Source organism: Saccopteryx bilineata, chromosome 7, assembly GCF_036850765.1.
Source record: "Saccopteryx bilineata isolate mSacBil1 chromosome 7, mSacBil1_pri_phased_curated, whole genome shotgun sequence".
Lineage (NCBI taxonomy): Eukaryota > Metazoa > Chordata > Mammalia > Chiroptera > Emballonuridae > Saccopteryx > Saccopteryx bilineata.
In genome coordinates this window covers 9666696-9692003 of record NC_089496.1, presented here as the reverse complement: position 1 = coordinate 9692003, position 25308 = coordinate 9666696, and positions in this window count along the sequence as shown.

Below are 25308 nucleotides of genomic sequence, written 5' to 3'. Positions count from 1 at the left end.
TCTCAAATAAACATCCTAACTCTTTTTTTGTACCAATACAGATGATAAAATCAAAATATTTGCCTCTAGCCAATGTAATAAATAACATGGTTTGGCAGGAGGCCCAAGGAAGAGCATATACCATTATTTACGGTTCTTGGAAGTGGATATATATACAGGTTACAGGTTGATGATGCACAATATAGTACTTTAGAACAGGAAGAAAAATTAGAGATAATCTACTTCCACACCCTTATTTACTTATGAAGAAACTGAAGCCCATAGCTAACATAGGTCTCTTCGTACGTGTCCCTTTATCCTATTTGTCCTTGTGGTATAAAGAGTGTATCTGGCGATACAGTCTAGTATGGTGTAGTATAAACCAGAAAAAAAACATCGCTTGGTGGCTCTCAAATTTTTGTGTGTCAGTGTGCTTATGAAACAAGTCCTATGCCCAGAGATCCAATACAATAGATCTGAATGAGGCACAGGTATATGCAATTTCAGTAGTGACTGTGATGCAAGTCACCCTTGTTTCAATGTACAAATTTTAGAAAGGGATTTTATGCTGCATGAACACACTTTTCCAAGTAAGTCACAGTTTTTACATTAAGATATATACCATTGTTTCTCCCTTGCTTTGTAACTACAAGGAAATGCTGTTTAAACAAGAAAATGAGGAGACCACAAAGCAACACTTAAGTAACTAACTTTCCACACTTAACAATCTGAATCACCTGGTGACACTTGAATCCATATTCACAGGCCCTTTCTCTGGAGAGTGTATGGAAGTTTGTGGCTAGGACCAGGAATCTAATTTCCAGAATCCCTCCAGTAGTTCTGATAGCCAAACCAGTTTGAAAACTTGGCCATGATTGTGTTGTAGTAAAATAGGCTTCAGGGGTTCTCAACATACAAAGAATCAACCAGGAGATTCAGGGAAACACTTACCTCCTGAATCCATAGGTCTGGAGCAGGTCCAGGAATCTCCATTGTGTCAAGTTCCCAGTTTCCATAACCACGGGCTGGATGATGAGGGCAAACTGAGGCAGACGATTCACAGGAAAACACCCATCCACCTCTTACTGCTGGAGGAACTTCAAAATGGCTCCTGCTGCTTTTATTGCCACCAGACCTCACTAAGGTGCTTCTGATTCGTGGAATCTAAACTGGGAACTCCTAGTATAATTTCTGGCAAATGTAGTTCCCAGGCTTTTTGTTGTTACAATGGGTGGGTGCAGTGTGAGGGTGGGTGAGGATGGATGAATAGTGGGAGCAGGAAGCTAAAGGAGGTGCAATTGTTTTCAATTGACAACACAAAAGCTAGCACAAATGTGTATAAAGGTTTTAACTGTAGTTTGTCACAAACTGTGGATGTCAGCTAATTGTTGGCCATATTCAAAATATGAATGAGTTAGTAAGATCTGAGGGTCTAGGAAAAGAAAAAAAAGATTGCTAAAAGAAAACAAATATTGAAGATAGATGTAATCAGGATGAGACTAGACTGCTCAATGTGACTCATATCATAGATGCAACCAGAGGCTCAGCAAGTCCCAGAAGTAATGTGATCAATGAAGGAAGTCAGAGTACCCTAACATAGAATCCACCAGGCCTCTGATAACTATCTTCATATGTGCAAGTGCCAATAGAAAGAGTAGGCTTTGATAGCAAAAACCAAGATCCCAAGAAGGGCCACAAGTCTGTGTTGGGAAAATAGAGACTTTCACAGAATGAAGGCATGTTTCAAATGAAAAGACAAAACAGCAAAGAAGACTGAAATATGTTCTAAATATTCAGAGGTAAGTCTCATATTCACCAGGCAAATGAATGCACTAGTATGCAATGATAAAAGTTAAACTACAAAAAAAAATTTAGGGACAAAGAAATAAATAATGTTAAAGGTATAACCACAGGGGAAAGCAGCATTTAAGGCAAGAAGCATTGTGTTAAAATTTATGTTTGAGGAGTAGAAAGAAACCAGTTACTATGACTGTAGTTATCTCGACTGACTTCTGCCAGGTCTGCATTTGTATGGACACCATTTTAAAATCAGGCATTGAACCAGAATGTCCTGTGTATAAAAGATCTGTTTTTTCAAAATGACGCTAAAGAGGGATATTGAAGCGGTCACTGATTCAGTTAGCTCAGGGTAATCAGATTAGCACAGAACCAGACTTTCAAACACTATGTCGTCTTCAGTTTTCTTGTGAATCCTTATTTTAAGTTATATTTTGAGGAGACAAAAACATAATATTATTTGCTTTAAGTAAATTAAATGTCCCATGTTGCTGTAACAGCTAAACACATTTTAAATTCCATTGAAACATTTAGAAATGCTTAGAAAGAAGAAATCACAGAGATAATAAACAGATTAAATTAAACATAATTTAAATTAAAGTTTAAATCCTTTTTATGTAAAAAGAAAATGTTTATAAGAAGGAAAGAGTACCTATGATAAGTTATTTAATGAATAAAGCAAAATGCAGCATGATATGTATGCTTAGAATCACCTCTTGTAAAGTGAAAAAGTGAATAAACAGTAAAGGGAGAAAATCCCGTTAACACTGGACTAGTAACCGGGCGAGTCAGGAGAAGGAGGGGGACTTGTTTCTTATTTTGTACACTTTAGTTTCATTCAGCTATTATAGTGAGTCTTGTTTAACAAGCATAAAATATCAACTATTTAAATATTAAGATATTAAATTTGGGCATGTTGATTACTTGCCCATTTTCATGACTCCCCTGGCCTTATATTATATATCTTCTCAGCAGCATTTTACTCCAAATATCCATAAAATGATTTCTGCTGAGTTGTGAAAAAAAATTTTATTTGAAAAATGCAATATTAATTTTTTAAATAACTTTTATTGTTGCAAAAGAGTCTTTTTCAAGAGAATACTTCTACATTTATTTAGAAATAGATTGATTACATTGTATATATGTACCACATTTTCTTTATTCAATCCTCTATTGAAGGGCATTTTGGTTGTTTCCACATCTTGATGATGATATCAAGATACCGTAGTATCATTTACGGCAACATGGGATGGACCTTGATAATATTATACTGAGTGAAATAATTAAATCAGAAAAAGCTAAGAGCTATATGATTTCATACATAGGAGGGACACAAAATTGAGACTCATGGACATAGATAAGAATACAGTGGTTACCAGGGGGAGGAAAAGGAGGAGAGGGAGAGGGTGGGGGGGAGGGGAGAGGCAGAAAGAGAAACAAATATAAGGTGATAGAGGGTGATTTGACTTTGGGTGATGAGTGGCAATGAACTTGAAGGAATTAAGCTGGACCACACTGTCTCATGAAAACTCTGAGCCATCATCTAAACTTCAGGGGTCTATGTGGGTTGTTAAGGATTCTAATGTGACTGCATGACCCACCCTCTCTGTTGCTTAATCCTGTCTCCTTCTCTTCCTCCCACAGTTGATTCCAAGAGCATGCCCCTCACACCTTCCTGCACTTTATCTCCATCTCAGAAGATGAAATAGCATGTTCTAAAACAGTGGTAGTCAACCTGGTCCCTACCGCCCACTAGTGGGTATTCCAGCTTTCATGGTGGGTGGTAGTGGAGCAACCAAAGTATAAGTAAAAAGATAGATTTAACTATAGTAAGTTGTTTTATAAAGATTTATTCTGCCAAACTTAGCAAAAATTCGACATAAAGTACTTGGTAGGTAATTATTATTATATGCTTTAACTTGCTGTAACTCTGCTTTATAAATTTTATAAAGTAAAGTTACTTGCCTACTTTTTAAATCACCATTAATGTGGAACCAGTGGGCAGTTAGAAAATTTTACTACTAACAAAGATACAAAAGTGGGCAGTAGATATAAAAAGGTTGACTACCCCTGTTCTAAATAATAAGGTTTATATAAAATAAGTTAATATAAATTATTGAACAGATAAAAAATTGCTATCTGAAAAATAAAAAAGCACCACAGAAAATGAACAAATATAAAATCTCATAACCATTCCATTAGGGAATCAATAAAAAATCAATAGAGTAAATTCTATGCCCTCTCATCTCAACATACAAAAATCTGAAAATGTAATGGAAAAATTCTGAATGGCAACACAAAGACAAATTATCTTGGAAATAAGCCTAAAAGTAAAGTAAAGCATATGACATAAATGAAATAAATATTGAAATTTCAAGTGATTAAAAAATAGTTTTAATGAGGATAAAAGTTTTGTTCTACTAGTTGTCAAAACTGTATTAATTTTATCAATTTAATATTGGATGAGTAATAAATAGATTATAAAATAGAAGAGTTGTTGGTCAAATAAGTTTGTAAATATGATATATAGGTTTGCTCGCTTATAGTTTGCATTGGGTGTGGGGGACAGGCTGTAAGTAGGCAGGGCTGTTATACCCTAAGGCTTAGTTTTAGGACTAAGCCTTTCCCACTCTAAATGACTTTGTATCAGAGACTTTCTTGTTTGTATATTGGATTAAAGGTTTTGATTTTTATACTATAAAGTGGGGCAGACCGGGAGCTTGCTCTCTCTCGGTTCCTGAGATTAGCATTGAAGGGGAAAGCAGAGAAAGCCCCTGTGGAGGAGAGGAGAAGCAGCCAAGATGGCAGAGTGCTGAAGGAGAAGCTGGTTTGTGCAGTTTGTGCAGATAGAAGGAGATGGGGAACAGAGGTGAATAAGGCTGGTGAGGTACAAATCTTTGATTCTAGGACTCAGATAAATCAGTGGCTTTGGGAGCCCTGAGTGGAAAGGGAACTGTTTTCCCCAGTGTATTTCTTGCCTGCTGGGTGCAAGCTAGGATTAAAGCTAATGGACCACCAGTTCTTGGCTCCATTGTCTCATTACCGTCTGTCTGAATCAAATGCGAACCTGCACGACTAGGCGGCTATGATGGTGATTGTGGCTCCTGGCTTTCCAAGAGTCTAAAAACAGGCTCATGAATATGAGGATTTAGTTTGTAATAAAAGTAGCAATTTATATAAATGGGAAAAGAATAAACTAGTCAAGAATAGTGTTGAAGTGAGTGACTGATAATTTGCAAAACATTGTCATATTTATACATCATACCATACACTGAAATGAAGTTCAGGGTCAATTTTCAGTTAAGCCTTTGATACCTGTCCTTTCTTGGAAATCTCCATTAATGTCCATTAATTTGCTCCATCATTTTCTATATGTTCTGCCTCTCCCTCTCTGTTCCATTAACAATTAACCATACTTACATATTTCCTATCTTTAAAATTTTTTAATTGATTTTAGAGAGAGAGAAAGGGGGAGAGGAAGGAGGGGAGAGAGAGAGAGAGAGAGAGAGAGAGAGAGAGAGAGAAACATGAATTTGTTGTTTCACTCATCCATGCACTCATTGTTTGATTCTGCAACCTTGGCATATTGGGATGATACTCTAACCAACTGAGCTACCTGGCTAAGGCACTCCTTTCCTATCTTAAACAAACAGCTAATAATGACAAAAGAAAAACCTTCTCAACACTACCTGCTTCGTCAAGCTACCAGCATATTTTTTTCCTCTGGATTATTATAATCATTGCTTCTATCCATCCAATTACTCTGCTACTTAGAACAGCCCACCTTCTCACCCTACATCTTACATTTGATCCTGGATACATGCTCCTGCATTTTTCCAGTACATACTATTCCCATCTTGCAGCTCCATTAGTGTATAGTTCCTCCACTCCCCAAGCAAAACAGCACATACCCACTGAGCTCTGCTTGGATTTGTCCTTAGTATGGCAGCCTGCAGGGGAAGTGGGAGTAGAGACTAAAGAGGGCAAACATTGTATGTGACGTTTTATACTTACCTGTACTCCTATTAAAACTCACATACAGTTTTGCAATCGCCTATTTTTCTCCTTACATTCTTCCTTAGATTTTAGTTCCCTAGGAGGCTAATATAGTCTCTGTTCCAATCACAGAACCAAATAATAATTATATTAAGATTATACAGAATGCAGTAATGCTGATATGAGGATGTTTAAATCATTCTGAAATGTTAGAGAGTGTTCAGGAAAGGAAGGAATAAAAACTTGAGCTCAGTTCTGAAGAATAAATAGGAGAAATCCAAGCAAGGAAGGGAGAAAAGGGCAATCTTTATACAGAAAACAGAATTGGGGGAAACAGTCTCAGTAAACAGTATGATAACAAGTAGTTGATAAGTCTGGTGGAGACAGGCGAATGGGATACAGGCTAGTGACTCATAGTGAAAGTTCATTTCACAAGCAAACCCTTGTTTTCCAGGCACCCAGAAAACTCCCCAAATCAATGTGAACTTCAGTAGCTGAGGGTCCTTTGCAAAGCAAAAATTGAGTTTCCCAACATCCTGGCTAGCAGAAAACTTAGGCTTCTATTTGATTTAACTGGAAGAAAATAAGTGATGTTAAACTTTTTCCATGTATCTGTATGTGTGAGGTCCCACCTGCTACAGGCTTTCAGTGAAGTACTCATTACTGTGCCTTGGGTTTTAGATGAAATTTGAGCTAAGGTTATGAGGATAGTAGTTAATACTATTTCTTCAAGAAAGTGTATGGTAAATATGGAGAATATATAAGAGATTAACTAAGAAGTAACCTGAATCAAGGACAAGTTTTGTGCATAATACAGGTGGGCTTAAGACTGAATGTTGTACAGAGAGAGAAAACCAGAGATTGATGCTGAATCATGGAGTCTGAGAAGCAAAAAGCACTAAAATCTAAAGACCGGGAGGAAGAGTTAGCCTTGAACTGAAGGGAGGAGACACTTCCACTGTATCAAGAGTGAAACAATGAAAGAAGGGTACAAACTAAAATTACTTTTTATGAAAAAGAGGAAGGTTAAGTGCCTGAGAGAATGCAATGGACAGTAGAAAATAAAGGTACTTGTGAAACAGAAAAAACTTGTAAAATTCTGATGAAAAAAGAGAAATGAGTCAAGTGAGGACATTTAAAATTATATCTGGGTAGAGTTGAGGGTGGAATTAATATATTGGTATAGCATGCATCTTAAAGAAGAGGTTTTGTTGGAGAGTAAATGTGTGATGGTCTGAAATTAGAATGGAAGGCAAGAACATCCTGGAGTTGTCCGTTATTGCCTTGACCATATTATACTAATATTACCTATGTATTTGTTGTCCTATTGAATGGCCAGCGTATAAAATCTGCGAAGACAATGACACGACCTTTTATATTTTTGTATCCCCAGCACTAGAACAGTGTCTTCCACAGAGTAAGTACTAAAAGTACCCAACCCTTTGGGAGGTCTGCCTGCAAAGGAAACATTCTATTTTTATTAAGTTTGAGGGTACGTTTTCAGTGAAGTATGGGTTTTAGGAGACAAAGTAGAAAGATGTAATAAGGAAAGGAAGTTGTGGGGGTTGGGGAGGGGAAGAAGGACAGAGCACATTTGCAATAAGAATATAGCCTAAGAGAGAGGGACAGAGGAATTTGCATTGAGGACAGTTGTTAAGTAGGACAGGACAAGAAGCAAAGCAGGATGAAGTGACCTCAAGCTGCAATTCTGGCTTTAAGTTTTTTCCATATTAAAGCAGTTAAAGTCTCTTTCGAGCCCTTTAATGCTAGATTGTATGTTTTGTTTGGGGCCTAGTAAGTAATATGCAGGGCTTTTTGGGGAATATAAATAGATTAGTAGGTAAAATTCTTAACAAATCTCTCAGTGTATAAACCATTATTCTTTATTTTTTGTATGTTCTTCTGAAGTGAGAAGCAGGGGGAAGGCAGACAAACAGATTCCCACATGCGCCCGACTGGGATCCACCCAGCATGCCCACCAGGGGGCGATGCTCAGCCCCTCTGGGCATTGCTCTGCTGTATCTGGAGCCATTCTAGCGCCTGAGGTGGAGGCCATGGAGCCATCCTCAGCGCCTGGGTCAACTCTGCTCTAATGGAGCCTTGGCTGTGGGAGGGGAAGAGAGAAATAGAGAGAAAGGAGAGGGGGAAGGGTGGAGAAGCAGATGGGTGCTTCTCCTGTGTGCTCTGGTTGGGAATCGAACCTGGCACTTCCACACACTGGGCTGATGCTCTACCGCTGAACCAACCAACCATGGATAAACCATTATTCTTCTACTGTTTCTTAGTACTGGCTTTTTAGATTTTAATTGAATTAATTAGGTGGCACTAGTTACCATAATTATACAGGTTTCTGGTGCCCAATTTTACAACATATCTCTGCACGATATTGTGCATTGATTCCCCAGATCAAGTCTCTGTCCATCACCATTTATCCCCCATACCCTCCTCCACCTCTCCCCTCCTGGCAATCACCACACTGTCATCCATACTCATGAGGGGTTTTATTTGTCCTTTTTCTCTCTATTCCTCCACCTCCCTCGCTCAGCCCCTCCTCACCCACCCCGATAGTGGTCAGCTGGCTCTCTGCATAGGAGTCTGTCTCTATTTTGCTTGTTAATTAATTTTGTTCATCAGATTCCACATATGAGTAAAATCACATGGTACTTGTTTTTCTCTAACTGGCTTAATACACTTAACACAATGCTTTTCAGGTACATCCAAACTGTCACAAAAGATGAGATTTCCTACCTTTTTTTATAGCCGAGTAGTATTCCATTGTGTAAATGTAACACTGCTTTTTATCTACTGATCTACTGATTGGGTTCTTTCCAAATCTTGGTTATTGTAAATAATGCTGCAATGAACAGAGGAGTGCATATATTCTATCAAATTAGTGTTTTGGTATTCTTAACATATATTCCTAGAAGTGGTATTGCTGGGTCAAAAGGCAGTTCCATTTGTAATTTTTGAAATAACTTCATTCTATTTTCTACACTGGTTGTAACCAATCTCTATTCCCACCAGCAGTACGTGAGGGTTCCCTTTTCTCCACATCCCTCACCAACATTTTTTGTTTATTGATTTATTGAAGATAGCCATTCTGGTGGTAGTGAGGTGATATCTCATTGTGGTTTTAATTTGCATGTTTCTGATGATTGGTGACATTGAACATCTTTTCATATGCCTATTGGCCATTGTATTAATAAACCATTATTTTTTATTACAGTTAATTATAGTTAATTTTGAGTATGTCAGCCATTTGTGCCTGTTCTTGTACCTCTGCCTCTAGTATTTTCTCTCTGTGTGTGTGTGTGTGTGTGTGTGTGTGTGACAGAGACAGAGAGAGGGACAGATAGGGACAAACAGGAAGGGAGAGATACGAGAAGTATCAATTCTTTGTTGCTGTGGAACCTTAGTTGTTCATTGATTGATTTCTCATATGTGCCCTGACAGGGGGCTACAGCAGACTGCGTGATCCCTTGCTCAAGTCAGTGACCTTGGGCTCAAGCTTGTGAGCCTTGCTCGAACCAGATGATCCCACGCTCAAGTTGGCGACCTCGGGGTTTCAAACCTGCGTCCTCTGCATCCCAGTCCGATGTTCTATCCACTGCACCACCGCCTGGTCAGGCTTTTCTTCTTCTTCTTTTTTAATCTACTCTTTATTATTCTTTCCCTAACCATTTTTTCATTAGTGAGGAAAGGGGGAAGTTTATGAGTTGAGAGTGAAAACAGCAAACTCAAGATGGTGGAAAGAGAAGATTGTTGAAATACAATGAGTGTCTTTCTCTTCCTTGTTATATAGAAAAATGTCCCCCTCAAGCTGTGTTTGACAAGAAATAAATTGTCTCATTTGACCAAAGATAACAGTGGGCAGAAATAGAGGAATTCCAAGGTGAAGGGAAACACTGACCTTCACTCAAACACACTTGGCCTGTCATTCTATTTTTGCCATTTACTATGTGTGACCTATGACAAACTCATCTTTTCCAAATCTCAATTTTCTTATTTCTAAAATGGGCATGCTGTTATCGAACTGTGGCAAGTAGAAAGTTGGCCCTTATGATTTTTGCTCCCTGGTGTTTGATCCATAAATATGTTACTTTACATTGCAAGAGGGACTTTGCAGGTGTAAAGTTACTAATATGTCGACTTTAAGATGGGGAGATTATGTTAAGCAATCTAGGCTGGTTTGATGCATTTACATGGAGCCATCACACCCCGTTTAAAAGGCAGTCACTACTCTTCATTTTGATTTTTTAACTTTTTTAAAAATAATTTTTTTATTTATAGTTGACATACAATATTAGTTTTTATGTGTACAACCTAAGATTAAACATTTATGTAATTTACAAAATGATCACCCTGATAAGTCTATTACCCATCTTACATCCTACACAATTGTCACAAGATTACTGACTATATTCCCTGTGCTATATACTATAAACCCCTGGGATTGTGTTTATAACTAGCCTTTTGCATATCCTCATCCTTCCAATTTTCTGCCCATCCTCCAAGCCCCCTTTCCATCTTGCAATCATCCACTGTTCTCTTTGTTTTGTTTGTTTTCAGATTCCACATGTAAGTGAAATCACATGGTATTTGTCTTTTTCTTTTTTTTTTTTTATTTTATTTTATTTTATTTATTTTTTTTTATTTCTGAAGCTGGAAACAGGGAGAGACAGTCAGACAGACTCCCGCATGCGCCCGACCGGGATCCACCCGGCACGCCCACCATGGGGCGACGCTCTGCCCACCAGGGGGCGATGCTCTGCCCATCCTGGGCGTCGCCATGTTGCGACCAGAGCCACTCTAGCGCCTGGGGCGGAGGCCACAGAGCCATCCCCAGCGCCCGGGCCATCTTTGCTCCAATGGAGCCTTGGCTGCGGGAGGGGAAGAGAGAGACAGAGAGGAAGGCGCGGCGGAGGGGTGGAGAAGCAAATGGGCGCTTCTCCTGTGTGCCCTGGCCGGGAATCGAACCCGGGTCCTCCGCACGCTAGGCCGACGCTCTACCGCTGAGCCAACCGGCCAGGGCCATATTTGTCTTTTTCTGTCACACTTAGCATAATTCCCTCTTGGTCTATTCACATTGTTGTAAATGGCAAGATTTTATTTTTTTGTGGCTGAGTGGTATCATGTTGGATATATGGACCACTTTTTCCTTATCAGTTTGTCTACTGATGGGCACTTAGGTTGCTTCCATATCTGGGCTATTGTAGATAACGCTGCAGTGAACAAAGGGATACATATGTCGATTTGAATTGGTGTTTTGGGTTTCTTTGGATCAATACCCAGAAGTGGAATTGTTGAGTTCTTATTTGTCTCTTGTTACAGTCTTTGTTTTAAAATTTTTGTCTGACATAAGTATTGCTAATCCCATTTTTTTCTTTTTTCTTTTGCCTTCAATTGCATGAAATATCTTTTTCTATCCTTTTACTTTTAACCAGTGTGTGTCTACCTAGTCAGTGTGTTTCAGTTTGAAGTGAATTTCTTGTATACATAATATGTAAGCATCTTGTTTTGTTATTCTGCCACCTTATATCTTTTGATTAGAGAATTTAATTCATTTAAATTTAAATTAGTGATAAGTATGTAGCTATTGCTATTATATATATATATATATATATATATTTTTTTTTTTTTTTTTTTTTTTTTTTTTACAGAGACAGAGCAAGAGTCAGAGAGAGGGATAGATAGGGATAGACAGACAGGAATGGAGAGAGATGAGAAGCATCAATCATTAGTTTTTTCTTGCTACACCTTAGTTGTTCATCAATTGCTTTCTCATATGTGCCTTGACTGTGGGCCTATAGCAGACTGAGTAACCCCTTGCTCGAGCCAATGACCTTGGGTCCAAGCTGGTGAGCTTTGCTCAAACCAGATGAGCCCTCACTCAAGTTGGTGACCTTGGGGTCTCGAACCTGGGTCCTCTGCATCCCAGTCCGACACTCTATCCACTGCGCCACCACCTGGTCAGGCTTATTATTTATATTTTTTATCTGTTTTTCCATTCCTCTTAAAGAAGTCCCTTTAACCTTCTTGTAATACTGGTTTGGTGGTGATGAACTCCTTTAGTGTTTTCTTGTCTGGGATATATGAAGCCTTAAAAACAAAAGAGAAAGGCAAAAAAGTAAATAAGAAAGATTAAAAGAAAAAAAAAGGGTTTGATGTGCTGATGTTGGCTTGAAGAAGAAGGAGGCTACATGGGAGGCAAGAGAAAGAGTGGATTCTGGCAATGATCAGTTATCTTTTCAGAGGACCTGGATTCAAGTTTAGAACTGTATTCCCAGTCAGTTCTTTGATGTCAGCCCACTGATACAGTGAGCAGACAAGTCAACCAGACTGTGTAGATTATAGAAACTATGAAATAATAAATGTGTGTTGTTTAAAGGTGCTGCATTTGTGGTAATTTGTTATAGCAGCCATGAAAACAAATGCTAGTACTAATAATATTACAAGAGTTAAAGGAATTGACATATGGACTCTGATTTTAGTGAATCAATGAATCACATTTCTTTCGTCTCTCAAAAAATAAGACTAACTAAAAAATAAGACACAAAGGACAAATGGAAAATTAAATATTAATGTTTTTATACATAAAAGCTGAATTGGATGATGGGACCTTAATGTGTGGCCACCATGGGATTTCTAATACTTCACTCAGAAAATAAATTCACACTTTTTGTCATTAACAGAATGCATTGATCTCATCTTCTCTTGGAGGGGCAGATCATTTACCACATGTTTGGGAAGAGATCAGATGGCAGCTCTCTCCAAAAGTAGTTAACTGTGGAAGACAAAGACCCCATGCATTTTGGGATAAACATGTTTATATCCTCCCAAATTCACTAACCACATAATTCATACTTGTGCAATGAGTTGAAAAAGATTAGGTAGGTTACTCCAATTTAAATGCTTCTACTTCAAAAGATAGCCTAGGAGAATTGAAATCCTTAGTAAAAAAATCTGGCACAGAATAAATCATATATACTTACCAAAAAGTGACAATTATTTGGCTTTCCTAAACACATCCCATTCCAGTGTGGCTCTTTTTCTAGGATCTAGCCCAACTCCCTCATATTGACCTCCCTGTGCTGAATCAAGGCCCAGAGGTCTTCATTTTGGTGCCCAGCTGACTCTTGGGTTACTGCCGAGCTTCCTTCATTTGCTGCTCTGTTACCCTTTGTACCGGCCTATTGAATCTCATGATCTTGGTGCCAGATTCTCCCTTCTTTTGTGAGTGTAAACATATAAAACAGGTAAAACAATCCCTGTGGATGTCTTTTCAATAAAGAGAGACATAATGGGACTCTCTTCTGACCCCATCCCAGATGTCCTACATCTATACTTGGACTTCAAAAGTTCTCCCACTGAATTGGAGTATTCTTGGAATTAATTCAATAGTGTAAACCTTTTTCTAATTGTAAGAATCAATAAAAACTCGATAAATAAAATTTTACACTTTTAATTCTTTTTTTATGTTTTCTTTTAGTTTTTTATTTATTGATTTTAGAGAGAGAGGGAGGGGGGGAGAGAGAGAGAGAGAGAGAGAGAGAGAGGCAGAAACACTGATATGTTCCTGTATGTGCCCTGACTGGGGATTGAATCAGCAACCTCTATGCTTCAGGGTAAGACTCTAACCAACTGAGCTATCTGGCCAGGGCTTAACTCTTTTTCTTAAGACTTTGCTAGGTATTTGTCATAATCTAGTGAGCAATGGTATCTAATTTAGTACAAAATTATCGGTATTATAATTTCATGGTTAATATTAGTCAATAATTTATGTTGCTACACAATGAACATAATGATTTTTTAAAATAAATTTTTATTAATGTTAATGAGATGACATTAATAAATCAGGGTACATATATTCAAAGAAAACATGTCTAGGTTATCTTGTCATTAAATTATGTTGCATACCCCTCGCCCAGAGTCAGATTGTCCTCCGTCACCCTCTATCTAGTTTTCTCTGTGCCCCTCCCCCTCCCCCTAACTCTCTCCCTCCCTCCCTCCCTCCTGCATCCTCCCTCCCCCCACTCCTTGTAACCACCACACTTTTGTCCATGTCTCTTAGTCTCGTTTTTAGAACATGATGATTTTTATGTCTTTTACCAGAATAGATGTGATAAAAAATGACATAACAGGGAAGTGATATCAGTGGTGGGAATTTTAGATTATGTAAAAAATGCTGTAGAACTGCGGTTCTTTGGCAAAGATTCTGAGGAAGGAGCACCCATTGCAGAGAAGCCTCATACATCACCAACTCAAATAGTGACTAACTGTAAATCCAGTCTGGCTCTGACTGTAATACTGTTCTATGCTCCTCTTTCCCAGTAAATTAAAATACCAACAATTACATGGCATTCCAGTTGGCTATTTTTGCTATCTGTGTAAAGACAAGCAATCATCTTAGAGTCACAAGATTTGGAAAGAAATGAGAATAGTACAAATTCCTTTTAATTAAATGAAATGTATATATTGAATATTTTGTTGAGCTTCATAAGGAAAAAAAAAACATATACTTATGTCATGAAACTATTAAGATGTCAGGGTCAATTCTAAAATATTTGTGGATATTGGTATTTTTATTTAAAAGAATCTTTTGTCCTTCACAAGTTTGTACAAAATACCTGTGAAAAGTCTATAGGGTCTTAGACATGTTATTTAACTTTTCTTTGCCTTAGCTTTCTCATCTGAGAAATGGGATCACAATATATATCATGTCAGGGTTTTCTGAGTATTAAATGAGGCTCTACCTGTTTCTCTCCTATCTCTCTCTTTGTCTAATACACAAACACACACAACTTAGAATAGTACCAAACACATAAAACTACATAAACTATTATTGTTGTTATTTCTTAATACTGTTTAAATTAAGTTACTTATTCTGTGAGAACATTAGTGTAGTATTTACAAATATTTTCTGTTTGTGCAGTGCTTTTCAAGTTTAGAAACTTAATCCTATTTGTAAAAACATAATCTAGTGAGGTAAAATTATATGCATTTAGCAGATAAAAAAATTAAAACTAAAAATTATAATATTTTAAAAAGTAAGATTTGAGATTAACACTTGTATTTTCAACTCCCAACTAAGATTATTTTTATTATATAGCTATAATAAAAACTATATAAATTTTATAAAAAATGTTTAGACTTTTTAACTTCTACACAGAAATTATACTCAGAATAGTAAATATATGATTATTTTTAAAAGAGAAAAATTTTAATTTATTTTACTGTGAAAAATTTTCATTTTCAGTAGTCTCTCTCTCTCTCTCTCTCTCTCTATATATATATATATATATATATATTTAAGTGAGAAGAGGGGAGATAGAGAGACAGACTCCCACATGCACCCCCAACCACCCCCAACCAGGATTCACCTGGCAGCCCCTGTCTGGAGCCAGTGGTCACATCAACTGACCTATCTTCAGCACCCAGGGCTGATGCTTGAATGGAGCCACTGGCTTTGGGGGGGAAAGAGGGAGAGAAGATGAAGAGGGAGGGGAAGAGAAGCAGATTATCTCTTTCCATGTGTGCCCTGACCATGGATCAAAACAAGAACATCTGCATGTCAGGCCAATCTCTATCCCCTGAGCCAGTGGCCAGGGCCAGTAGGCAGTATTTTTGATAGAATGAAAGGAAACACATGTTTATATGTTCTCTGAGATGTTGAAGCAGTAAACATTTATCTTTCAGCTTATAACAGGACTCCTTGGCAAGTGACTGCTAATGACAAATGTTTACCATTTCCTATGCTTAGAGGAAGGATTCCTTTGAGGAGCAGAATTTGACATCTGCAAAATGCTCAAAAGTTGATTATATGAAGCTAAACACTTCAATAAAATAAATAATAAGCTTTAAATAGCAACAAGAAACTCACAAGAAAGCACAGACAAATTGGAGCAAACTGTACATTGAATGCAAAGAAATCCCATCTTGCTGGAGAAATCACTGGTGAGGTAAAATATGAATGAAATATGAAACACATGATGAGACAAAGGGATGTCTGCCTGTGGCTCTTTTCTTTCATAGCCAAATGGTGCCTTGATCCTGTTTAGCAGTACTCAGTTTAGTTTATATATATAAAAAAGCACATTTCTGAGCTTTTCCCATGGTTTAATTTTGAGTAATCTGACACTTTTAATATATACTGTGTCAGATTCTAAGGACATTAAGTTTAATAGCTGCTCTAGTTTGGCTTCAGTCTTCTAATAATTTTTGTATCCTAAGTGTAGGTCCTGAATTAGAAGAAAAAGAAGCATAGGCATCTTAGCACCTGGAACTGTAGTTGGGGAGCAGTGTATCCTGGGAATATAGAAAAGACTTCTAAAGTGGGAAATAGGATTGGCCAGGGTTGGCTCGGAGGGAGTTTGGACATTGAGAAAAACGATTAAATAATGCCTGATCAGTACTAGCCACACTTATTATTCTCAAGCATTAGAACCAAACTCTGGCTATTCTAAGCCAAAAAAAGGGGGGGGATTTTATTGGAAGGACATTGGAAACTTACAAGATTCATGATAGCCTGGAGGATTTGACTTGGAAAATCAGCAAAGACCAAGGAAGCTCTTAAAGGCTAGTTAATGTACAACAAAGTTTGTGCAGCAGTAAGAGGCTAGTTCAGCCTGCCACTTCAGAGAATATAAACTCTAATTAATGAATGTCATCATGAAAAATCACAGTCTCAGAAGCCACTAAGTCAAAGTGGCCACTCCCAAAGTGTGTGCTGTCTCCTGGCTATGCTGGTATGGAATGAGAAACATCATACCTTTTGGTATCTATGGGGCCAGGCACTACCTTCCATGAAAGGTACACTTGGATGCTAGCAACAATAGAAACCAAAACAATGTCAGCTATCTACCACAAGCTCCATCAAAGGTGGTCACTGGGTTGGCCTGTATCTCATTCAGCTGAATGGAGTAACAATTGATAGTAGAGTTTATTTTCCCCAATTCTTTAATTTACCCTTGCTCCCATTTGCTTTAGGATTTACATATCTCTGACACACTTTTCTTATCAGAATTTTCTTCTTTCTTGTCCTCGAGCTAGCCAAATACAGCCATTTAGTATTTCTGACTTATTATGACCTACTTAGGGTTATGTGATTTCTGAAAATGTTTGAACAGATTGAATGCAACTGTGCTCATTTCTTTTATTGAATACTATCAGCTTTTGGAAAAAGTACATTACAAAACAGCTATGTCCAAAAATAAATTGTCAAAATTCTCAATTTTTCTTTCTGGGTTATTGTAGTAGGTATTAGTTTTCAGCAGGAGTGCAAAACATTTTAAAACATTATACTCTATGGTGGTGATAATGTTTGTAAACATAAGATAAATATTCATATAGGATGCAGTACCTAACTTTGACCTTGAAAAACAAAGAGGATTTATATAGTTGAAAAAGGGTAAATCAGAACTGGGAAGTATGCTGTATTCTCTACTTAAAGACAGAGTTGCCTTGGTTAGTACCTTTTAAATTAGGCATTTAGCCTTTTACTTCCTTCTCCAATAAGCTGGTTTACTCAGTAGTAATTAGAACTTTGCCTTATTTTAGAAGATTTTTTCTTCAGTTTTATCTGCTTTTGTGTAGAAAGTTGTCATGTTTGGTAGTCATTTGATCTCCTGATGTTGGATGTGGGATCTTTGCAGGCAGTACCTTGGGTACTAACATGTCATGAGAACAAGGGTCACATAAAACCATTTTAGTGAGGATTAGCAGATACCAATAGCCACTTTATTCCAAAATGTTTAATGTTTCTAGAACCTATCTCTGATGGAAGAGCAAGAGTAGATTGGTATGCCATCTCCCTTATCCCTTCTCTATTGAGGAAGAAAATCAACCTTGACATGAAAATTAGAGGTCCATCGTGTAAAATCCTCTAATGGTTTCTTTTTTACTTTTAACAAAATTAAAATTCCATACATGAGGTTCTGGATGATTTGTCTCCGTCTTTTTTCCTTCAACAACTTGTACCATTTTCTCCCTTCCTTGCTCTATTACAATTACACTGAACCTTCTGATTACCCAGACACCAAAGTCTTTGCAAACTCAGGGTTTTTGTTCTGATTGATCTCATTACTGTAATACTCTTTCTCAGGCTCTTGAAATGCTGTGTTTTTATCAGGGCTTAGCTCACATTGCATAACAACAGAAAACCTGCCCGAGTGATTCAATTTATAGTTGTCTTTGTTTTGTACAATTTACTGTCATTTCATCCTGTTTATGCAATAGCAGCTATATAGCCTTGACGTTATCTAACTAATGAATGACATTATCAAAAATCTTATTTATCTTAGTTATCTAATTTATGTATTAATTCTTTGTTTCTCACCAATAAAATATAAGCTCTAAAAGGGTAGGGATGGAGTGTATCTTGATCGCCAATGAATCCCCAGTGCCTTGAAGGCCAAATGGCATATGAAATATATGCCAATGAATATATGCTTTGAATGACTAATGCTAACTCTGCAATAGATGAGACATGATAGAGGTAATTGCAGAGGGCTCACTTGTGATGGCGATGGGAAAAAAATCTTATATATCATTTAAGGGTGTATTTGAGCTATAGTTAAGCCATAGTACCAAAAGTATTGCAACAACACTTGATGGTGACGTCATCATGAGATCAATTAAATTACTGAAATTCTGCTTACCCCCGCCTCCTCTTTATTTTTCCCACCACCCCAAGGACCTGTAGTCAGTAAGTAAATTTCTTATACTGATAACAGATTTAAGCAGGGCAGTGGGGTGGGGGAAGGCATTTTGTGAAGATAAACAGCATTATCCTGAGCCTGTAGACGTAAACAGAACAAGTGACAAAGTTAAGACTCTCTGACTAAAGTGAAGCTGTAAAAAACAAGATTATTTGGGAGTAAGTTTAGATTATTGCTAAGGTATGGTTAGACTAAAGAGTAGATCATAAATCCAGGAAGAGAAATGTAGACTTAATGCTATAAATACTTGGGGACAAATTAGTTCTTGTACAGGGAAGTTGCAGTGGCCCAAATATAACAATATTTGGAAGAGAAACCTGTTAGTTACATGTAAAGCAAATTACAAATGGAAGAAAAGAAAAGTTGGAAGGATACTTAAGATGCACAACTAATGTTCCTGTACCTGCCAAGAGGCTAATTGTTTTCACTTTGATAAATCTAAATTTTTATATTTGTTTGAGCTCCTTTGCCAGAGAAATGCATTTTCTCTTACCATATATGATTGGATTTCATTACTTAGGAAAAAAAAGTAGAAGGTCTTCAAAATTGTATAGAGACTAGGATAGCTGACATGTTGGCCTAATTTGTTTACTTTTTTTCTTCCTTTCTTTTCTTCTTTCATTTGTTCTATTTTCCATTTTGACTGTTTCTGTTTCTAATAGGCATTTATTTTACAGAGTTTTTAATATGTGTTCAACAAGTTGCTAGATACTGTGGACACAGGAAAAGAAATCTACAGTAGGTTCAGGAATTTGTAGGAGGAAGTGATAAGTGTGGACAGGAGAAGTTGGAGAAGGATCCATGAATGTGTGACTGACCACAGGTCAGTCTGACTCATAGGCCCTTTCAATTTAAAGGCAGTGATATCTCTTTGTCTCCTCCCACTCTGAATTTAGTTGTTCCAAGTCATTTTTGTGGCTGAAGAAAAGAGAAACTTGAAATCACTGTAATTTTTGTTCTATTTTACTGTCTCATTTAAATCTATTTTCTATACACAAGTCAGAGATGTTTATTTGTCTCTAGATATGTTTTAATCCATAATAACCTAATGTGGTCAATAACACATGAGTGTATTCTTTTTTTTTTTTTTTTTTTTTTTATATTTTATTTATTAATTTTTAGAGAGAGAGGAGAGAGAGAGAGAGAAGGGGAGGGAGGAGCAGGAAGCATCAACTCCCATATGTGCCTTGACCGGGCAAGCCCAAGGTTTCGAACCAGCAACCTCAGTGTTCCAGGTCGACGCTTTATCCCACTGCGCCACCACAGGTCAGGCAAATGAGTGTATTCTTTAAATATAAAACCAGGAACTTTACAGATAGGCCCTGGCTGGGTGGCTCAGTTGGTTAGAGCATTGACCAGACATGCTGAAGTTGAGGGTTCCATCCTCAGTCAGGGCACATATAAGAATCCACCAGTGACCTGACCAGGTGGTGACACAGTCGATAGAGCATAGATCTGGAACACTGAAGACCCAGGTTCGAAACCCCAAGGTTGCCAGCTTGAGCACAGGGCCGCTGGCGTAAGCGTGGAATCATAGACATGACCCCGTGGTTGCTGGCTTGACTCCAAAAGTCACTGGCCTGAAACCCCAAGGTTGCTGGCTTGAGCCAAGATCATTGGCTTGAGCAAGGGGTCACCGGCTTGGCTGAAGTCCCCTAGTCAAAGCACATATAAGAAAGCAATCAATGAATAACTAAGGTGTTGATACTTCTCATCTTTCTACCTTCCTGTTGTCTGTACCTGTCTATACCTCTCTCTCTCACTAAAAAAAGAAAAAAAGAAAAAAAAAGCATCAAGAATCAACCAGTGAGGATGTGAAAAAGTGAAACAACCACAGTGAATCAAAAGTTTCTCTCTATTTTTCTGTTTTTCTCTCCCTTCCTCTCTCTCTAAAAAATCAATAAATAATAGTAAAAAGGAACTTTACAGATAATGTTGAAGTCTCATTTTATCATTAACGTTAGCTTCCACTCTTACCATTTTGACTTTGCTATCTCAATCTGGTATCTGAAAGGAATTTTATATGTACTAGTTTATAGGAACATTCACACTCATAAAACATATATCATATTGGTTTGCCTAGCATATATGGTTTTATGTATATAAAATCTGACATTGCACATAATTTTTCTACTTTATTTTTTATTCAATGTTTTGTTTTTGAGTTCTCTTGATATTGAGATATAGAAGTATGTTTCATTCATATTAACTACTTTTTAATATTCTATATTGTGAATATGATGAACTTTTCTTTTTTTGTGAAGAGACAGAGAGAGAGAGAGAGAGATAGAGAGAGGGATTGATAGGGACAGACAGACATGAAGGGAGAGAGATGAGAAGCATCAATTCTTCATTGCAGCATCTTAGTTGTTCATTGATTGTTTTCTCATATGTGTTTTGACCAGGGGGCTACAGTGACCCCTTGCTCAAGCCAGTGACCTTGGGCTCAAGCCATCAAACTTGGGCTTCAAGCCAATGATCTTTGGGCTCAAGCCAGACACCATTGGGTCATGTCTATGATACCACACTCAAGCCAGTGGCCCTGTACTCAAACTGGTGAGCCTGTTCTCAAGCTGGATGAACCTGTGCTCAAGCAGGTGACCTCAGAGTTTTTAACCTGGGTCCTCTGTATCCCAGTTTGATGCTCTATCCACTGTGCCACTGCCTGGTCAGGCCGAATATGCTGAACTTTATCAATCCATTCTATTTATGAATACTAATAGTTTATAAATTTTACTATTATGAAAATATTTTAGCAAGTATTTATTCATCAAAACATGTTTTATTATTTTTCAAGTGCAAGGCATTGTTCTTGATACTTAGAACATATCAGTGAATGAAAAAGACAAAAATCTCTGCTTTAATGTAGTTTGCATTATAATGAGGTTGACAATAAATAATAAACAACAGAAAAGTAAAAGAAAATAAGAGTTATGAAAAACAATGTAATATAAACAGGTGTCAAAAATGCTAGTGCAGGACTCACTCAGAATATGAGATTTGAAAAAAAAAATACTGTAGGCAATAAGAAATTAACCAAGCAGATATTTTGGAGTAAATAGTTATAGGAAAAGAAAACAAAGAACTTAAGGCAAATGTATTCCAAGAACATCAAGAAGGGCAAGGTAATTGGAATGGAAAAATAAAGGAGAGAGTAGTAAGAAAGAGCAGTAAAGAAGAGGTTGAGAGAAAGGTGTGGGGGACACAGTGTGTTTGTGAGTACATATGGTCCCGTATAGGCCATTGTAAAGAATTTGCTACTTACTTCAAATAAAATAAAAAGATACTGAAAAGTTTTGACTGGCATGGGCTTATATGAGAGTATTATTCTAGCTGTTGTTTCTGGAATAGATTTACTGGTGGCATTCAAATAATTTAACAACCAGTTCTCTGTCCTAGTGATCGTTTTAAGTATGAAGAAACAATATACCGAAAGGTAGTTTATTATTTCATGCATTTAATACTTAAATAAGAACAATAAAAAGGTATACAAAACAGATTATAGGAAAGCTTTAAAATATTAATGAAAAAATATTAAATAACACCTGACCAAAAAAAATAAAACTGTTATTTAAGATATTTTCATATTGCTTCTTGATTGGTATCCTTACTTGCAATTTTTTTCACCTGTGGATTGAATGAACATTACTACAGGCACTTAGAATACGTTGTTGCGCAGATGAACATTAAAAAAAAATAAGGAATGTAAATTTGTGATTTTCACATTGCGCAGCTGCCCAGGCTCTCACCTTAGAGGGAACCCTGATTACAAGTGCCATTTTAACAACCGGTTTGCTGAACTCAACAAAAAAATAGGTATCAGTTCTGTCGAACTGGTGCAAATCAGCTGAATCCCACCACTGAATAGATTGTAGGCATGCACAGGCAGGAGAGCATAGAAAGGTCCTGAAGCAATTCAGGCAATAGGTAACGGTGCCTTGGACTAGGGGAATAGAAGTGCAGGTGGTATGTGGGATTCTGGATATAATCTTAAAGTAGTACCAAAAGGATTTAATGATTAATCGGATGAAGCATAAACAAAGGAAGAGTTAAAGATGACTTTAAAAATTTTGTAAATTGTCATTAACCAAGATGAGGAAGGCTAAAAGAGGAACAGGTTTGGAAAGTGTGGTCATTTGGAAATCAGAACCTGAGACCAGAATTAAATTGCTGACTTTATTTTGGAAGTGTAAGACCAGGGTCACAAACATGAGAAAGAAAGAGCAAGTGAAGCAAAGAAAAATGAGACAGAGTGAGTAATATTTTACTAAAAGAGCTATACCATTTGGAGTCATGAAGATACACAGCAGGTTGCATACAGGCACGCTTCTTTAGAATTTTGGACTTTTAAGAAAGGTTTTCAAAGAGAAACACTTCAAAATAGTTCAAGAGAAACACAAAATTTATCTGCTCAGCTTCCTCCCATCTCCTATTTTCCAGTAGTCAGGGAACACAGTCGCCCTGCTTTTCAGGATATTATTAGTCAGTTCCTCAGTAGTCAATGAAGAAGACCAATTCCATGCTGCATTTTTCTCATTGTGATTCTAAAGTAGATGGGACTTAAAGCCCCTGCCGAGTAGGTCAGTTGGTTGGTGTGATGTCCCGATGCAGCAAGTTGTGGGTTTTATTTCCAATCAGGGCACATAAAAGAATCAACCAATGAATACATAAATAAGTGGAACAACAAATCAATGTTTCTCTGTCTCTCCCTCTTTCTCTAAAATAAAAAAGTCAATAATAATAATAATAATAATAATAATAATAGATTGGTCTTGGTTTGTGGGCCATGAGGGGCATGAAGGTCTCCAAGTAAGCTCAGAAAACTTGGCAAAGGCACTGGCAAGGCAGAAGTAGTATGGTCCTTAAGTTAGGAAGCATCTCTGTAAAGAAAGATGTGGTCAAGGGAATTTTAGGCAGAGAAGACTTGCCTAATTATATAGTAGGTGGTAAGCAGGCCACTGAATATGTGAGTTTGTAGTTTAGGAGAGTCTGGGGATGCATTATCTTGAAGTCATCAATCAGCCTATAGATGCCATTTAAAGTCATGAGACACCTTAACTAAGAAAATGAATATAGTTGGAAAAGAGAGTAGCAGCAGGAGCTGAGTTTGGGATTACTCTAACCCAGTGGTTCTCAAAGTATGCGCCAGGGTGCACTGGTGTGCCCTAGAAGATTTCCAGGTATGCCCTATGGCATTCCAGAGAAATATGTGCCTGTTGGGGACCAAAAAACCAACAAGGTTTTAGAGTTTAGATTTTGGGGGGACAAAGGTGTGGGAAATTGGCTGTAAGCTAACAGTCTGCCCAACCCCCCACCTCACTTGCCTGATTAGGTTGCAAAAGGCTGTTAAGCTGTGGTGCTAGACTGTTTACATTACCCCCCATGTTTCCCAGAAAGACTGGAGGCAAGTTTCTTCTATCCTTTGTTTGGTGTCAAGTTAAGATGATATGTATGGTGGGGGTTTTGGATTGATGATTAAACATAAGAAATTGTCTCTTGAAGCCTTTTGGATTTCTATAAAAGAAGAATATGTGGCAATATCTAAAAAAGCTTTGAACATTTTAGTACAATTTTCAACATCCTATTTATGTGAATTAGGATTTTCTACCCTCAACACAATTAAGAGTAAAAAGAGAGGAATTCTTCAATGTATGGACGAGGAAATGAGAGTTTGCCTTTCAAATATATGCCCAAATATTGAAGAAATCGCTAGGACATATCAGGCTCATGTTTCTCATAAACAGAAGAATGAAAAAAACAACACATTCATGCCAGAACCTGCTGAATTTACTAAATCTTACTAAGAATGTATCTATATATATAAAAAGATAACTTTTTTGTCACTTTTTTATTCTTTAACCCCTCTTTTTTTATGAATTCTAAAAAGCATAACTCAAAAAATGTAACATAAAAATATTTTTAATGTCAGAATAAATTTAATTTTGTTGTATTTAATTCATTTAATTACCATAAAAGCACGCTTGGACTTTGTATTTTTTTCTTTAATATTTGACTTAATTATTATAACATATTTATCAGAAATTTGTATATAGTGTGCCTACAATTATTTGTAGAATTTTAAATGCGCACCGACTTCAAAAAGTTTGACAACCACTGCTCTAACCTGACAGAGTCAGGAAAGGGAGAAAACAACAATGGACAATGAGGAATGAATGCTGACAAAGGAGAAAGACCAAGAGTGCGATGTCCTTAAAGGCTGAGAAATAAGTTATATTAAGAAAAAGCAACCTATAAATGTTCACTTTGAAATGTATGAGTTCTTTCTTTAAGAGAGGTACCAAGAAACAGAAATATTAAGTAATAGAAAATACGCCTTTAATTTTTTTTTAAATGAAAAGAGGTGGGATAAAGAGACAGACTCCCACATGTGCCCGACCAGGACCCACCTGGCAAACTCTATCTGGGCCTGACTTAACTATCCTCAGTGTCTGGGGCTGATGCTCAAACCAATCAAGTCACTGGCTGTGAGAAGGGAAGAGAGAGGGAAGGGGGAGAGGGAGAGAAGGAGAAGAAGATGGTCACTTCTCCTGTGTACCCTACCAGAAATCGAACCAGGGACGTTCACACGCTGGACTGATGCTCTATCCACTGAGCAAACCAACCAGGGCCCACACCTTTAATATTTTAATAGACATTTTCAAATTTGTCTGTAAACTGGCTGTCCCAATATCAGCACTCTATGAAAATTTATGTTTCTCATAACTTAACCAACATTTAAATTAAATTAAATTTTTATTCCTAATTTGATGAGGCAAGAATAGTAAATTACTGTTCTTTTAAATTGCATTTGCTTAATTAT